Genomic DNA, 14,002 nt, shown 5'->3' with positions numbered 1-14,002 from the left:
CTGGGATTTCCCCTACCCCCTCCACTAATCCCCTCCCCCACACACACACACACTGGGTTCTCCCATATCATTACAACAGCATAGTTCTTCATAAACAGTCGTAAGTCCATCATAGCAGGCAAGGACAATGGCATACAGCCCAGCACCCCATTGTAAAGGCACATCCAACAGTTTCACGGGGAGTACCTCCTCAATCTGGAAGTAAAGATGCACACTGCTCTGTATCCTCACATCTGAACATGTCAGTCTACACTACACAGTCACTAAAAATCCCCCCAAGTGAACACCACAAAACAAAATCAACAGCAGGGAGAAAAATAGAAATTAACAAAGCCATAAAGTTAAACAGCATGCTACTGAATGACTAGTGAGTCACTGAAGGAATGAAAAAGAAAATCAAGAACCTTCTTAAAGAAAATGATGCTACTGTATGATCTATGAGTCATTGAAGAATAAAATGAGAGAAAGTGTTTGAAGAAATAAAATTAAAACCAAAAACATCAGAATCTATGAGATAGTTTCTGCTGATCTTTGTTGGGGAGATGTATCTCCTGTTGGCAACAAATAGATGGGTTTTGTTTTTTAATCTTGTGTATTAATCTATGACTTTCGATTGATGGGTTTAATCCATTTACATTCAGGATTAATATAAACAGGTGGTAACTCTGTCATTTTAGCAATGGGTTGTTTCACATTTGCCTTTGGTTTTGGTGGGTGCTGTTCCTTCTCTCTTTCATGAGAACCTCGTTAAGTATCATGTGTAGGGCAGGTCTAGAAAAGGCATATTTTAACTTTACTGTGGAAAAAAATTATCTCATTTTCAAATACAAAGGAAAGCTTTGCTAGGTACATTATTCTGTCTTTTAGAATCTGGAATATGTCGCTCTATTCTCTTCTTGCCTATAGAGTTTCCATTGAGGGGTCTCCTGTGAGTTTAATTGGCATTCCTTTATATGTCAACTGATTTTTTTTTCACATGCACATCTCAGGATCTTTTCCTTATGTTCAATTGAAGAGAGCTTGATGATCATGTGTCTTGGTGAAGATCGTTTTTGATCAGACCTGTTGGGAGTTCTGTGTTTTTCTGGATCTTGATTCCCAATTCTTTCTCCAGGTTAGGAAAATTTTCCTTTATTATTTCATTAAATACATTTTTAAACCCAGCTTCTCTTTCTGACCTCTGGAACTCCCATAATTCTTATATTTGGCCTTTTAATTATGTCTCTAAATTTTTGCTTACTTTTTTGGATTAACCCAGCTCTGCTTCCAACTTTTTGATTGTTTCCCCCATTGTTTCACAAGAAATATCTTCCAACTCTAAGATTCTTTCTTCTGCCTTCTTCATCCTATATTGAGACTTTCCACTGAATTTTTAATTTGTTCTATTATGCCCTTCATTTCCAATAATTCTACTTGATTTTGGTTCAGTGTTACTATTCCCTGTGTGACATGTTCCTTTAATTCCTGCATGTGGTTCTTTTTGTTGATAAGAGGATTTATAACAAGTGTTTTGAATTCTGCATTCCCCCATTTTCTCAATGTATTTCGCAGTTAACTCTGAGGTTGGCAAAGGCTTTTGTTCTTTCTCAGGGGAGTCTACAGTAATATTCATTGTGCCTTTGTCTCTTCTTTTGCTCTTGGTCATTTTATTTCTAGTTAGCAGATTCTTCTCCTTAGGGTAGGTTTCCAAGCTGTGTCACCCACAGGTCTGCAATTCAATTTTACTTATTGTGGTTGGTACATGGTTCTTTATTTGCAGTCACTTGTGCCTCTCCCTCCAGCGAATTTCAGATCTGGGCTCTTATGTTAGACTTCCACCATGGTCTCCATAGCCCCAGCTCCTGGCTCAGCACTCTATCTCCTGATCCCATGCTGCTGTTGTACAGCTATTGTGCCATTGTCTATACAATGATTCTTTCAGTTTGCTCAGTTCCCAGGATTAGGGAGACACCAGGTTTCCTAAATAGCTAGGTTGCTGGTGGTGCTGCTCTTTCCAGAACTTGCTGGCCACAGGTCTGAGGGCCACACAGACCTATTTTGAGTAGTAAGATGTCAAAATCAGTATTATTTTCTGTGTGGGACCAGTGCAATGCACTGAGCTCAGTGAGCTTGCTCCCAGCTCAGCACATACATAGCTCGCTGTTGCCCCTGAAGTCTGATAGCCTTTGCCACACTGTGCAAAATGACACCTGATATGCTACTGGTGGAGTTCTGGATCTGCTGGCCATTAGGTCTGGGGGCTACCTGGACATATTGTATAGGGAGCCAGTACCTCCCTATACAAGATGGCACCCAATTTGGCTCTACTGGGTGTTTTGGGCTATGAAATCCACCCTGTTCCCACACCACCTGTTTGGGATCTGCTGCTCTGCCTCTGCTCCTGATCAAATCATTCAAGCCAACAGGACAGGCAGTTCTCTGTCTGGGTTCACCTCCTGAGCTCCTGGTGAACTCCCCTTCCCACCTGATGCTGGTGGAGTCCCGGCCACCAGTGCAGTTCAGATTGAGGCTCACTGACTCGGGCATCTGGTCACTGCAGCACCACACTGCTGTCTCTGCTGCTTTCCTGTGTCCATCAGCCTCCAGGTGCCTCTCCACCATTGGTTTGTCCTCTCCTATTTCCTGGAATGTTCTCTCTCTCTGCTTCACCCTGGCTAATGTTTCTCCATCTGTTTAAATGTGTCCTCACCCTATTCCACCATCTTGATTCTCCCAGTGTTCAACTTCTTAAGAGGAATCTAACAAGTACAGTTAGCACTCAGATCAGGATCCTAATACCATTGATCAATAAAGGAATTCAGACTTCCTTGGAAAAGGAAATCTCATTTTATATTTATTTTATAAATCTTTTTTGAAAGGCAACATGACCAGGAAGGGGAGAAGGCAGAGGACATTCAGGGAGAAAAAAAGAGGGAAAAAGATCTTCCATCTTTTGGTTCATTTCCCAAATGGCTGCAATGGTGAGGGCTGGGCCAGGTCAAAGCCAAGAACTAGGACCTCCATCCAAGACTCCCATGGGAGTGACAGGGACCCTAGCATATGAGTCATCTTCTGCTGCTTTCCCAGGCACCTGAGCAGGGAGCTGGATCTGAAGCGGAGACTCAAACTGCCACTGAGAGCACATGCTCTTAGTGTCACAAGTGGGCTACTTTAACTGCTGCATCCTAACATTGGCCTTAACATTGGCCCTATCACTGGCTGATTCTAAGACTGGGCTAGGAAATGCACAACAAGTCACATACACTCATGATGATGCAGAAATGTCAGAGGACTGTAGGAGCTGCCTAAATGCTTCCAATGGTCAAAACGGGGGCGGGGGGATGAGCAACAAAGTAAGCAGTGTCAAATTATACCCCTGAGCGTCAAATTAATACCCACGCACCCACATTTATTTGATACATAATTGAATAAGTTAATAGGGCAGAAAACACATCCCTCCCCTGCAGGGAAACTGCAAACAATTTAGTTCCATATTCAAGGTGGTAGGGCTTGTTTCCCTCCTGCATACAGTGCCCAAAATGGACCAGGCAACTAGGCTGCTCCACTTCAGATCCAGCTCCCTGCTCAGGCGCCTGGGAACGCTGCAGGAGGTGGCCTCCTTGTTAACTTGATTTCTTTTCAAGGAGGAAAAGCTTTTGTTGGAGGCTAGATTTGGATTTACAGAGAAGTTGCCTGGGTAGTACACAGAGCTCCCCTGAACTTCACTGTCCCTTATCACTGAGTGCGGTCCACAAGTCACAGAGGTTTAGTGAGGCAGGTGGGAGCTAGCAGACAGGAGAAGTGGCTGGGAGCTTCTCTAGCTCAGGGATTCAAGCCCTACAGACTCCAAGACACTCTTGGAGAAACCCCAAGAGCTTCAGGGTTCCATGCACACTGAACCTCCTAACCCTGGCGGGAGCAGTATACACTACCCTAAAGGTCGTCAGATCAGTGTGTGTAGTGCACCACCACAAATACATCTTTCTCTTGGCCGTGGAGGAAACCTAATCCTGAACAACAGGGCTCCCAAGTGGGATAGGCTGGGGTGCCTCTTCCTTGGTCAGGGTGTGCAGGGTGAGAGCAGCATCACCATCTATCCCATTCCCAACCCACAGCAGTGTGTACAGAGCTGTGTTGGGCTTCCACAGGGAAGTTCCCACGCTGGCTCAGCCATGCACTCTGTCCTGACCAGAAGGGTGCTCCTTGCCCACTGTGCATTGAGTTCTGCCCTCTCACTGTGTCTGCTCCACCTGGATAGCCCATCGCTGGGCCACCAGCTTACGGAATGCATGAGAAGCCCTTGTCTCCCAGACTCCTCTCTCGGAGGCCCCTGATAACTCTTCAGAATCTTGGGCATGAGCATCCCATGCCAGGCTGCAGGTGCCTTCCAAGAATTGTGTCTGAAGTGTCCTGCCTTTCCCATCCTGGGCCAACCTCTCACACGAGCAGGGAGATTACAGTCAGGGCATGCCCCAGACTTGTCAGTTTCCTCTCCTCTGAGAAGCTGCTCCCGGCTGCGTGGGACTCAGGAGATTTCTGACATTACAAGTCTAATCATAACACCGACAGCTGCTAACGGCAGCCTTCACTGTGGGCCAGCAGCAGACTGCGTGTGTTCATGCATCACCTGATGAATACGAGATGATTAATTGTGCAATTAGTAACCACAACATCACTCTCTAGAGAGATCCTCCCTCGACACATGCGAAACCAGAGGTGCAGAAAGAGGCGTAGCCTCCTGAGGACCCAGACGAGGCAGCAGCAGCGCGCAAGTGCAGACACCCATCCTGGGTCCTGCTCTCAAACACCACAGCTCTCCTGGCTGCCTGCAGACCTTCTGTGAGGGGTCGGTGCTGTGGTGTATCCTGCAAAATCACTAGAAGCCTGCAGCAAAGGCATCTCACATGGATGCTGGTTCAAGTTCCAGCTGTTCCACTTCCTCCATCCAGCTCCCTGCACATGAGCCTAGGAAAGCAGCAGAGGATAGCCCAAGTCCTTGACCCCTGCACCACGAGTGGCTCCTGGAAGAGGGCCCTGGATTCAGATCAGTCCACTCTGACTGTTGGGACCATATGGAGAATGAGCCAGCAGACGGAAGGTCTGGATGTGTGTGTGCGTGATTGTGTGTGTGTTACTTGCTCTCTCTCTCTCATATATATATAACTATATACATAACTATATATATAACTATATATATAAACTCTGCCCTCAAGTAAATAAATCTTTAGAAAACAAACAAAAATGGTATTTGGCAAACCTTGGAAAAGGAGTATGGGAGAGGTTTCTGCTTCAGTGTCCACATGGAAATTCAGTAGCCTGCCCATAGCCCACCGCAGGTCCTAAGACATTCTGCTGCAGTTGTTGAAACCAAACCTTCCCAAATTATTTTTAAAGATGGAATATATACTCTGCTCTATTTGCTCTTCATAAAAAAGGGTGGGAAGGGGGAGCCCGGCATGATAGCGTAGCAGCTAAAGTCCTCCCCTTCAATGCACTGGGATCCCATATGGGTGCCATTTCCTGCCTCAGTTGCTCCACTTCCTATCCATCTGGCTTTCTGCTTGTGGCCTGGGAAAGAGGATGGTCCAAAGCTTTGGGATCCTGCATGCACATGGGAGACCCGGAAGAATCTCCTAGCTCCTGACTTCAGATCTGCTCAGCTCCGACCAGGGCAGCCAGTTGGGGAGTAATCAGAGATGCAGATCTTTCTGTCTCTGCTTCTCTCTGTAAATCTGCCTTTCAAATAAAATAAATTTGAAAAAGGTTTAGGGCTTAACACAGTGGGGAGCTAAACATACAGCACAACATGAACCAGTGAGGCTGGGAGCTGAGAGCTGACGGGCTCTGTGTGAAGCTTGCCTCCCACACGTCGCAACCCTGCCCTGTCCATTCCCAACCAAGGCTTCTTCAGGCAGTGAAGCATCTCCAGGCAAACCTGAGTCAGCCAACAGCAATGATGGCCATGGTGGTAGCCGCCAGTTCTCGGGTGCTGACTCTGCCCTGAGTCCCCAGGCGAGCCCTCTCTTCTGAGCCCACATGGTTGGCATGGTTAATGCCATTTCACACCCGAAAACCTAAGGGATGTGGAACTAGTAGGTGGCAGAATTGTTCTCTGCAATTCCAAAGCAGGCACCTACCTTACTGCTTTCAGGTCATACAAAAAGAGGTACAGAGTCTAATATAAAAAAAGAAGGTGAGAGTCCTACCCCGCTGGGAGGCTCAAACCCACTTTTCCATGTTGAGGTCAGACTTGAAGAGGACCATGGAGATTTAAACCCTGCCCAAAGTCACGGCCTCTAGGCTGAAGGGGCATGGGAGCAAGAGTACATCAACCTGGTAATTAGTTCAAGACGTGATCCTCAGAATCCATTAGGTATTAAGCTGCCCGCTAAGCATTGAGACACAAGGTCCCTCCTGGACTCAGCCTTCCAGTAGAGCAAAGAAGTCACAATGAGCAGTATACCGAGCTGGGATAGTCCTGAGGCAGAAAGATGGCAGAGATGAAGGGACCCCGTGAAAGAAGGGGAAAGGAGGGCATCTCAGAGGAGGTGCCACCTGAGACCTGAGTAAGCAGAGGCGGAAAGCGTGCCAATAACTGTCAAGAGCACATGCCGACTATGGGGACCAGCAGGTGCAAAGGCTTGAGGTGGAAATGAACCTGATGCAATCAATGCCAGAGGAGAGGCCAGAGGTCTGGGACAGACAGGGAGAGTAGGGTTTGCAGCAAGCAGGGAGGGTGGGGTCTGCAGCAGACAGAGAGGGCGGGGTCTGCAGCAGGCAGGGAGAGTGGGGTCTGCAGCAGGCAGGGAGGGCGGGGTCTGCAGCAGGCAGGGAGGGCGGGGTCTGCAGCAGGCAGGGAGGGCGGGGTCTGCAGCAGGCAGGGAGAGCACAGCAGAGCAGGTGTGGGGAGTCTGAGGGAAAACAGAATTTTTAAATTTATTTTACTGGAGCCAGCACTCTGGTGTAATGAGTAAAGCCACCATCTGCAACACCAGCATCCCGCCTGCTGCTGCTTCACTTCCAATCCAACTCCCTGCTGATGTGCCTGGGAAAGCAGCAGATGGGGCCCCTGCAGCCACATGGAAGACTCAGATGCAGCTCCTGGTTCCTGGTTTCAGCTCACAGCAGCCACAGACCAGCTCTGCCATCCAAGGACCACCTCTCCACCCCTTCGGTGAGGCTGGAGCCATCCTTGGGGAGGGGTCCTTGCTGGGGTAGTCATCCTTTCATCAGAGTTGAGGGATTTTTTTTCTTTTTCTTTTTTTTTTTAAAGATTTATTTCTTCTTATTGCAAAGTCAGATGTACAGAGAGGAGGAGAGACAGAAAGGAAAAATCTTTTGTCTACTGATTCACTCCCCAAGTGAATGGCCAGTGCTGAGCCAGTCCGAAGCCAGGAGCCCAGATCCTCTTCCAGGTTTCCCACGCGGGTGCAGGGTCCCAAGGCTTTGGGCCGTCCTCGACTGCTTTCCCAGGCCACAAGCAGGGAGCTGGATGGGAAGCGGGGCTGCCGGGATTAGAACCGGCGTCCATATGGGATCCTGGCGTGTTCAAACCGCTAGATGTTTTTTATTTTATCAGTCCATACGGGATCTATTTTCTATTTTATCAGTCCTGTTAACATCGTCATGTGGTTTCAGTCTCCTGATCAGACCCAGCTCAGCAATCGACTGATGTCAGGGCTCTAGTCTTTCATCAACACTAGCCCTCTTGGCTTGTTTCCTTGAGAATGAAAACTCCTGGCGCTCTCTAAGGTTGATTGATGCACAGTACAGGGACCCAGGCTGCTTCCACAGGCCAGCTCTGTGAGGTCCATTACTCCAATCTCACAGAGATCTTCCATTCAGAGTTTAGATACCCCATGTGTCTTGAGCAGATCCAACTCTGTATAAGCAAGACCAGCCTCTTATCCTTTGTGCTTAGCCCAAGGTGTCCTGACCTGTCTCTTACCAAAAGGAACTCACAGGATTTAAGGAGTGACACAGCTGAGGATGCAGAGTTGTAATCATTGGATTCCAGGAGTTCAGTTAGAAACCCTGATAGCCAGGATGACCAGGACAGCTTGATTAGTGAAATTCCAGGTGCAGGCAGCGAAATTCCAGATGTGGATATAAGGAAATTACCATGTAATCCCCTAGACTTATCGAAGCCCAGCTGGCTATCATAACAGCTGCTTACGAGCCTGGCACCACTGATCAATCAAAGGAAGGCCAGGAGCAGCAGTAGCCAGCAGGAACTCGGACATGAACTGAGCATGCTCCTCTCACCCCTGAGTCCACTCTGTAAGAAACTTCACCCCTAACTCCTCGGGTAGCCCAGGAACTAAGCACTAGCTGTCCCACTCCTCGCTCTGTGCTTTGTGCTACATGACCCCAATCTCAGTGATTGGTTCACTATACGTTGGGCAACCCGACCTAGGCATGGGTAATCTACAGAAACCCCTCAAGCCAGTCTGGGAGTTGTCCTGCAGCAGGGCCCTGTCTTACCCTCCCTGGCACTAAGAGGACATGCTGCTTTATTATCGGTTCCCAGAAAGTCCTTGCATGCTATGTTGCACCTTGGTTCCATCCCCCCATGTATCTGTCAGGAAATGCATTTATCTGCCAGTAACAGGGATCCAGAAAATTGACCTCAAACCAGTTAAAGATTTGTTTGAAAAATCTAAGGAGCAACACTGTGGCATTGCAGTTAAAGCTGCTGCCTGCGGTGACACCATTTAATATGAGTGCTGATTCAAGTTCCGGCTGCTCTACCTCTAATCCAGCTCCCTGCTAAAGCACCTAGGAAAACAGTCAAAGATGGCCCAAGTGCTTGGGGCCCTGTCACTCACATGGGGGGCCCCCGCTAGCTCCTGGTGTCAGCCCGGCCCGGCCCTGATCATCGTAACCATTTAGGGAATAAACCAACAAATGAAAGATGCTCTCCCTCTCTCCTGTCTCTCTCAATTATCTGCCTTTCAAATAAATAAACATTCTTTGAAAGTCTACATATATGATCTTTAAAAGTCTACATATAAGAATGAAGTCTTGGCAGCTAGGATGGCTGTGTATAAAGACTTGTCAAATTCTTGGATTCTTTCTTCACCTTTGTTCTACAATCCACAGTTAATATATGCCTATATGCTAAAGATTACCCCATGATTACATGCTGCCTGCTGTTATTCCAGCTGTGAAAACTTCATTCCAAGTAGCATAAAAAGATGGGAAGAGGGGTGGGGAAATGTCTCTTGCCAGCTGAATAAATTTCCATCAAGACTTCCTGGAAGTTGCACCCACCACCTCCACCCGCATTCCATTGGTCATGCCTATCTGCCAGGAAGACTTGAGACATAAACCAGCCAGCAAGAGCATTGGTCTCTTGTCACTAAAGGAGAAGGGGAAATTGGATCCTGGGCAAATCCCTGATTTCCTCTCCCTCCGGATGCTTGGAGATTTAAATACAGAGAGAGAGAGAGAGAGAGAGAGAGAGAGAGAGAGAGAGAGAGAGAGAATGACAATAGAGCATTGACCACAGGTCTTACCCCAGGAAATACCTGAATGATAGTGGGAGAGAACTCTCTTTTGATTTTATTTTTAAGATTTATTTGTTTATTTGAAAGTCAGAGTTACAGAGAAAGAGGAACAGAGAGACAAAGAGAAGAGAGAGAGGAGAGAGAGAGAGAGAGAGCCCATATACTAATTCACTTTTCAAGGAGCCTCAATGGCCAGGACAAAGCAGACCAGGAGCTGGTAGATTCACTCAGGTCTCTCTGTTAAGTAGCAGGGGTCCAAGCACTTGATCCATCCCCTGCTGTGTTAGCAGGAAGATAGATGCAAAGTGGAGCAGTTGAAACATCAATGGGTACCCACATGAGACGCTGGCATTGCAGGCAGCAGCTCTACCTAGTCCACCACAACACTAGACCCATTCCCTCTGATTTAAATCTGCTTTTAAAATAGTCTAAGAATGGGTCCGGCGGCGTGGCCTAGCGGCTAAAGTCCTCGCCTTGAAAGCCCCGGGATCCCATATGGGCGCCGGTTCTAATCCCGGCAGCTCCACTTCCCATCCAGCTCCCTGCTTGTGGCCTGGGAAAGCAGTTGAGGACAGCCCAATGCATTGGGACACTGCACCCGCGTGGGAGACCCGGAAGAGGTTCCAGGTTCCCGGCTTCGGATCGGCGCGCGTTGGCCCGTTGCGGCTCACCTGGGGAGTGAATCATCGGACGGAAGATCTTCCTCTCTGTCTCTCCTCTGTATATATCTGGCTGTAATAAAATGAATAAATCTTTAAAAAATAAAATAAAATAAAATAAAATAGTCTAAGAAAACAAAACAGCAATAGTTGCTCATTGTGTCCATGTCCGAGAATGTGAAAACTAGGAAAGAAGTTAGCAGAGCATCTGGGTTCCATATCCAAACTTGGCTTCTGACTTAGGCTTCTTGATAACGTAGACCCTGGTAAGCAATGGCAGTGACTCAGATAGTTGAATCCCTGACTCATACATGGGAGACCTGGATAGAGGTCCTGGCGCTTAGCTTTGGCCCAGCCCAATCCAGCCACTGCCTGCATTTAGACAGTTAACTAGTGGGTGGAATATCTCTCCCATGCTCTCTCTCTCAAATAATAAAAATGTTAAGAAACAGAAAAAAAATGCTGAAATTCATCTTAATCCCTTCATCCATAAATGGAAACTTGGTGGTGTTTTTTGCTTGTATCTTTTGAGATTTCCTTTTCTAGGTCTGTTCAGCAAGCACTTTATATCCAGATCTATATATTGCTTTTCCCCCTCGCACTGGGTATTTGATCAGCAGCTTCCCAGTGAGAGTCACTATTTACCAGTCTCCTTTTTAATGGCTGTATCTCATCACATGGTTTTTCTGTTACAAAGGGGGCCTGACACTAGGTTAGGGACTGGGATCATTGCCATCAGAATTTGACCTTAACAAAGGATGCCAGGGGAACTGGCCCTTCCCATAGATCTGTCTCCATATTGGATTATGGCTTATGTTAGATCTGGGGTCTTATGGGATCAACGTGCTTTTACCAAGGTGCCCTCCCAGATAGTGGGCCTACGTTCCCCTGGCCATGTGGGATCTGCAGGCAACTTGCAGATGGATTTTCTATCAAGTGCTATTCCTCAACCTGCAACACTGACATCCCATAGGAGCACCTGTTCAAGTCCCAGCTGCTCCACTTCTGATCCATCCCCCTACATATGTGTCTGGGAAAGCAGCAGAGGAGAGTTCACATCTAAAGACTTGGATGAAGTTCCTGGCTCCTGCCTGCCTTCAGCCTGACCCAGACTAGGGGGTTGTAGCCATCCAAACAACAACTCAGAAAATAGTTGATCTCTCTCTTTCTCCCTCTCTCTCCTACTGTGGATCTGTCAAATAACTAAATAAATCTTTAAAATAAATATGGACTCCTGTATTTCTTTCTAAGCACTTTTGAAAGTAAACATAATTACCATGTTCCCACTAAGCCTGTTTTGCAGCAGGCAATGCATGTAGCGTGAAGTTAGAGTTCTTGCCGGATGGCGTGGACCATGGCTGTGTGTTTCTAACAGGAGTTTAGAACAGCCATGCTGTCTGAGCTACACCAGGCTCTCCCAGGGAAATGAGCTCTTCCCACATGGGACACCTAGGCAGCCCCCTCTGCATTCCCCTGAAGCTGTGGGGGAACCCCAGAGTCCTGACAGCAGCTCCTGAGAGTCTTTCCTCCCTCCACTGCTCCACCCAGAGGTATCTCCAGTGCCCTAGGCAAGAGAACGACTGGGGACTGGGAAGCTGGGGTTCAGGGGCTCAACACCAGGTGGGAGGGAAGCCTAGATGCCCAGTTTTCTTCCAAGGAGATTTCTGAGCCACATTCTACCTGGTCCCTGAGCTATCCCTAGCAGACCTAAGTCCACAGTGCCACCTACTCTTGGCATTTCTCCTTCTGCGTCCTCCATCCCCACCTGAATAAGGCACCTGTGCCTTTAGAGGACTCACACTCAGGTTGCACACCTGGTCCGTGCAGAGCAGCAGTTGGGATCGGGTGCAGTGGGGAAACATAGATATTTGGGGGAGCTCAGAAAAAAAGATGGGGGAGGGTGAACATGAGGTGGTCAGGATAAGGGGAAGAAGTGGTCAGCACTGACCCCCAGCTGCTGCCCTGGGTAGCTAGCAAATGGGGGCTCCCTCCCTCATCTCTGAACATGTGATTCAAACATGATCTGACTCCAGAATTCATGTAGGACTCAGAACCCCAAAGACACTGGCTAATGGTAGGAAGGCAGTAAAACTCAACTCCACTTGTGGTGTTCGGAAGGTACACCAAGTGGGAGGTGCTGGGTCAGTGCACTAATCCTCCGAAGGCAGTTCCCACAGGAAGGTTGTGACAGAACAATGAGCTGGGCCCCAGCCACTCTCTCTGCATCCTGGCTCAGTGTGTGATACTTCCTTCCCACACATGCCACCACCACCACCACCCATGGGATCGTCCAGTCTTGAACTTGAACCTTCAAAATTGGGAGCCACATAAGTCTATTCTCTTTATAAAGTGAACTCCTTATAAATGCTTCATGGTAGGAATTAAAAGCCGATGAAGACACTTTCATGGAGTGTGAACTGCATTCGAATTGCATCTCACCAGTAGATTCCAGCAAAAGTGTGTGTGTGTGCGCACTCATGCACGCGCGTGTGTGAGAGAGAGAGAGAGAGAGAGAGAGAGACTCAGTGCGTTGTCTGCTACCCAAAAGCAAGCAACCATGCTGTGAGAGAGCCTAGAGAGAAGACCAAGTGGCCAGAGCCTGAGAACCTGCGGCAGGTGTTGGAGGGCCTATGCACTGAGGGCAGTGGCCGTGGGCCACTTGGCCATACGGAGATGAAGGAGCCCAACAGCAGGCTCTGCCCCCCTTGAGCCTCTGCTGCACCTGCAGCCTTTTGAGAGCCTGAGCCAGAGGTGGGGAACGAGATATCATATGGTCTGGCCCGTACGATCCACTGCATCTAAAGCAGGCTTCTTTCTAAGTGAATCATTGCACATGATCAGCAAATGATGCCATAAATATCCAAACGACTCTTGCAAACAAAAGTTGCCTGACCACAGCAGCTCAGCTATCATCTACCCAAATGCCTGACCTACACAGACAGTGAAAGAATAAGTGTTTCAGCAGGGTTATGTTTTAGTTTTTTAAAGATTTTTTTTTATTTGAAAGAAGAGATTTCAAATTTACAGAGAGAAAGAAAGAGAGATGATCTTCCTTCTGGTGTTTCACTTCCTAAATGGCCACAACTGCCAGAGCAGAGCCAATCCAAAGCCAGGAACCAGGAGTTTCCTCTTGGTCTCCCACATGGATGCAGGTGCCCAAGGACTTAAGCCATCTTCTGCCTCCTTCCCAGGCTGTAAGTAGGAAGCAGCAGCTGACACTTCCCAAGCAGCTGCCTGTGTATAGCCTCAGAAAGCAGTAGAGAATGGCCCCAAAGCCTTGGGACTCTACACCCATTTGGGCGACCAAGAAGAAGCTCCTGGCTTCAGATCCGCTCAGCTTTAGCTGTTGCAGCTATTTTGGGAGTGAACCAGCAGATGGAAGCTCTTTCTCTCTGTCTCTCTTTCTCTCTGTAAATCTGATATGCTTTTCCATTAGCAATAAATAAATCTTTCTTTAAAAATAGTGGAGCAGCTGGGACAGGAACCGGCACCGTATGGGATGCCTGTGTTGCAAGGCACAGGATTAGCCTATTGAGCCAGCGCACCAGCCTTCATAAGTGTGTTTTTATGAGTAACTTGGTTTATGTACTTTTTTCTAGCAAGACAAACCTGATACACCAAGCAAAGGTCATCCTGCTGGAGGGTGGAAATGCAGCCATCATCAGGGGCCAAATTCACACTGTACATAATAATTAACAGAAAATGCACAAAAGGCTAAACATAGTAGCAAAACCTATGAAGATTTTAGAAAGCAGGGAAAAAATCTTCATGAGCTTGGTTTAGGTAAATAGCCTACAGATCGGACACCCAAAGCATGATTCATGAAAGAAAAATACTATTACACTTTCCCCCAAA

The sequence above is a fragment of the Ochotona princeps genome, chromosome 2 (assembly GCF_030435755.1).
Source record: "Ochotona princeps isolate mOchPri1 chromosome 2, mOchPri1.hap1, whole genome shotgun sequence".
Classification (NCBI taxonomy): domain Eukaryota; kingdom Metazoa; phylum Chordata; class Mammalia; order Lagomorpha; family Ochotonidae; genus Ochotona; species Ochotona princeps.
The sequence above is the reverse complement of the archived record's forward strand: the minus strand, read 5'-3'. Positions refer to the sequence as shown.